The sequence below is a fragment of the Hyposmocoma kahamanoa genome, unplaced genomic scaffold, assembly GCF_003589595.1.
Source record: "Hyposmocoma kahamanoa isolate Upper Pololo Valley unplaced genomic scaffold, ASM358959v1 211, whole genome shotgun sequence".
Classification (NCBI taxonomy): Eukaryota; Metazoa; Arthropoda; class Insecta; order Lepidoptera; family Cosmopterigidae; genus Hyposmocoma; species Hyposmocoma kahamanoa.
In genome coordinates, this window is record NW_020653732.1 from 807335 (window position 1) to 811962 (window position 4628).

Below are 4628 nucleotides of genomic sequence, written 5' to 3' on the forward strand. Positions count from 1 at the left end.
TGTATTTTTTTAGTAATAGTACGTTTTGTAAGAGGCTTACATTTTTTTGTGATAATTACATTCTTTTGTTTATAATAAAAATGTGATCCAGCGCTTAAACGCCAGTGGTTGACAAGAATATAGCGCAGCCGTTGATATATTCTCGGACTTACTAACAATTTTTAGCCAGCACGCGTGTTCATGCCAACTTTATAATTTATTTATTTATTATTTATCTATTGTATTTTTTCTCTCTCTGTTTTGTATTGTTTTCTTATTAACCTTAAAGATAAAGATTATTCAGTGCAAGCTGTATTCCATCTCTAAAAAGTTGCGCATCTAGTTAGACTTTTGCCTATGTGAAATGGAATCCGTATTGCATGTAACAACTGTTAATGAAACTTAATTAAGAAAAAAAAACAAAGCTCCGCATGACCGCTACGTACCGCTGTTGCTTTAAGATATAAGTTCAAAATTAAAGGTTGTGATGAAAACATAAAATTGGCTTAAAAATTATTTTAGCATCCTGTATATAATAGTCACGTTACTTAGACAGGGTCGAATTAATAATAATAATAAAAAAATTCTCATTCTCCAATTTTGTTTCTAACTAAAAATTTTTCCTACACAATTATTATTTACTTTATTTACCCAAACATACAATGTAACGGATTATGCAATTAATACAATGTTCATTATTAGTTACATATGATAAAATTAAATATCTTTTATTACTACATTTTTAAATGTAGATGTGGTAATAAAATATACTGTGTTCAGTCAGACAAACTTCCTTAAGTTATTTAAACTTTATAGTTAAAAAAAACTGCCTGGAGATTATAAATACATCATCGGTCACTTGACTAATAGTGGTAAGTAGAATTAGGCAAATGGTTCAGTTAGTATTGGTTTAACACTACATCTTAAGTAGTTGTAAGTCGTCTCAAATTCGTTAAATGAATTAGTTATCTTCAAGTTGAATGTTCGATTTTGAATGCTAAGTCTCTCACGCCTTAATTACAAGAAAAATATCAGTTACAGCACTTGGAGTACGTCTTTTTTGAAAACGAAGTAAAATAACATTTGCGGGGTTGCCAGTTTCCATAAAATTTTAAATAGCCATGTACATGTTGTCGACAGTTTTATCGATAGATTGTGAGTAGAAGTGGGCGTTTAAACGGAAAGCATTTCAAAAAAGTTTGCTTTTTAAAATAATAACTTAAGCACGCTTTTTATTTTAAGCGTAAGTGTTGGGTCAGTTCTGTACTCAACAATATAATTTTTACAACTTGCTTATGTTTCAAGTCCCACCATTTATGTTTCCTAAACAAATTATTTCGTCAACGTGTATAATAATTTTATAAATATAAATAAAACTCGTGTTTTACAATTAAACTTACTTAACGTTTAGTGGTCTACTCTTGCTTTTCGCTATCAACATAACATTGTAAGCTGTTTCTAACATAAAAGTCTGTGCGCTTAAATGTTTTTCTAAACGATTTTTTAAGCTTCAAACTAAAAAGCTTTTAAGTGAATAGCGTCAAAAAAGCACGTTTTTTAAAAAAAGCTATAATGTTTAAACGTTTAGTAAAATATTGCCGAATATGTCTTAATTGTATATGTTACGACATTCTTATGATTATTATATGGGTTATTGCTTACTATTGGCCTACTAGCATTAAAATCGATATTTATAGATAGATATCATATACAATTTAATAAAAACAGGAATATTTGATTATTTGTATTAAATTAACATTAAAAAAAACTTTAAAATATGTCTTAACCTTGTATTTTTAATAGACACAGTTCTAAATGCAGTGTATACATGAACTTACTGTGACCAGCAGTTGGATGAATATTGGGCCGATGATTCAAATAACATCACCAACACTCAGTCGATAGTTGATGATGAAGGGCAACACTTTTCCGCAAGTTTTTTACTCCATCTTCGAAAAAGACAGATTATAGTTAAGATACAAATGGTTTCATAAAGGTTCTGGCTTTCTATTTAAATAACAGAACCGTAAATATGGTACACTTTTAAATATTCAAATGTGTAAGAGGTTAAGAAAACACAACATTAAAGAACCATATCCCATACAATAATAAACCCTACTGCGCCGTAAAAATTACGTACTTATCTCATATTTGAGAGGAAATATCATTGTCATCAATTTGGTGGCTAATAAGTTTTTTCTTGTCGTAAAATTTCTCAGAATTTTGTGATGAATTATCACTTTTTTGAGATTATTTTAGTAGCAGGAGAGCTGGTTGTGAAAGGGCTCGTCCAGGGAAGTAGTACCTTACCTATTTCTGCCGCCAAGCAGTAACACAAGCAAGCAATTACTGCGTTACGGTTTTGAAGGGTAAGAGTACTGCTGAAACTACAAGGGACTTGTCAGCTTTGTGTCTAAGAGTGACGGGCGTCGTGGCAATCCTCTTCAGTTCTTCGTCCCGTTATTTGATATAATAAAACCAATAATAATAATAATAATAAATAAATAGGAGTTTTGACATAAAAACTTTTCTGCCAAGAGAAACATTTTAGCCATCCAATTCAGAGATGACGACAATTAAGGACTTTACAACTATGTTTGCTTTCAAAGAAGTTGTTCCTTTAGTGGTGCCAAAATAACTGGAAATTTAACCAGACTATTAGTTGTTTTTTGTAAAAAGCTCTCAAAATCTAGAAAGTCTGAATTAAAAACAAATTATTTTTAACCTGCAATTGCCAGAAAATCGTTAGGGATATTTAATACTACGTAAAGTAAAACGGAACGGATTGTTATGTAATTTTTTGGCCAAAGGCCAGTGGCCAATGCCATAAAAAATATTGACAGATCAGATGTCAATGTCATTCTTGTTGCAATTTAATTAGCCAATTAGAAATAAGATTTTGAATATTTTACCGTTTAAGTGTTGCTGCTTTTTGAACTTTTTTTTAGTATCGCAGTGTTGCTGGTAATTAATTTAACATGTCTACCATGCTTTTGTTTTAAATAAATAAATAAAAAATGCAGGTCATATTTTTTTTATTATTTAGCTAAGCTGTTTATTTCAAGATTATATGTAGCAAAAAATTTGAAGCTGGTTAATTTTTCTGGGAATAAAGTCCCAAGCTCCATACTAATTCCGTACAAGATTTTTGAGATAATGTTACTCTTGTGGCCGCACTGCGTTAGTTGGTCGTTCTTCTTTTCAAAACTCTTTCACACCAATGGGGTTGCCATCATAGAGGTCTTAGTTCCATAATGAACTTGCCAAGTACTACATCCAACAAGACTTATTTATGTTTCAACTGGTGAAGTGTAACAATAACGTATTCAATAACAAGGAACGAAGGAGAAGGAGGTGACGTGTAGTTTTTTTGGTGAATCTTTAAAAGGTCAAAGTGGCGAAGTTGTTGCGTAGCACGAGAAATGTTTTCTGTCTCTTTTGCACACATTAGTCAGTTTACAAGAAAAAAAGACGTGTTGCTAGTGGCTTTGCAATGTTGCTAGGAATAATAAGCAAGTGACAGTTTTGTTTGACAGTTTTCGAACCTGAGAGAGTTAGTAACTATTGTGGCCATTAACGCAGATAAGTTAGTGGTATTGAATAATGATTAGCCACGAGAAAACGGAATATAAATAAATAATAGTAGTGAAGATGTTTATGTTGGAGACGGCGTCAGCAAAGGTGTAATTTTTCAAGTTCAAGTGCCTACGCTGCGCTAAAACAGATACCAACACTAGGGAGGAGGATATAGACATCCGCATCCACCCTACGATGTAGTGCAGCTCTACACAGAATTCGGACCTACAAGACCGTCATAAGGTCCATTCTTGCGTGATGTTGTGAGGCTTGGTTACTCACACTTAAAGAAGAGAACAAACTCCTGGTGGCTGAGAGAAAGGTTTTCAGGAAAATATTAGGGCCAGTCCAACGGGAGAACGGTAGCTGGAGAGTCTAAACCAAAGCGCACAGACTTCGCTGGCTCGACTATTTAAAAAGGATGGGAGAGGATCGGAATGTGAAGAGAGTCTATCTGGGTCGACCTACTGGACGAAGACCGGTTGGTCGTCACAGGTATTGCTGGAGGCAGACCACTTGGCGAGAAATTGCACAGGACCGAAGAAAGTGGCATCATCTCGTTTCGGAGGCCAGGACACATTTTGGGTCGCCGAGCCAGCGGAGTAAGTAAGTACTGAATGATTAACTTTATATTATCGAGTTCTTAGGTTTTCGCGATTGTTACACATAGGAAATGTAAATAAAGATTTGTTTGAAAAAACAAACATACGCGATTTACATCCAGAAAAATAGTTTCATTTCCTAATTTTACATTAACTAATTGCCAAGTACACATCGATTTAGGTACTTTCTACAAGACGTGTTAGCTTTTGCGCAAAAATTATATAACTAGAAGCATTGACTTACAAATAAATGGACGACGGGTCTAATACAAAAACCACGAAAAAAATGTCCCAAGTCAACCTATTCCAAATTTAAATTGTTATGTCATCGCAGTATCGCGCTGTCCGTAGAACAAATGAAGACTAAAGCGGAGTGTCGCGCTCTGTATACGATTTTAGCGCCTTACAAGTGCGGACACTTTTTAGCGCGGACCCGACGTCCATATAATTGTAAGTCAATGACTAGAAGAC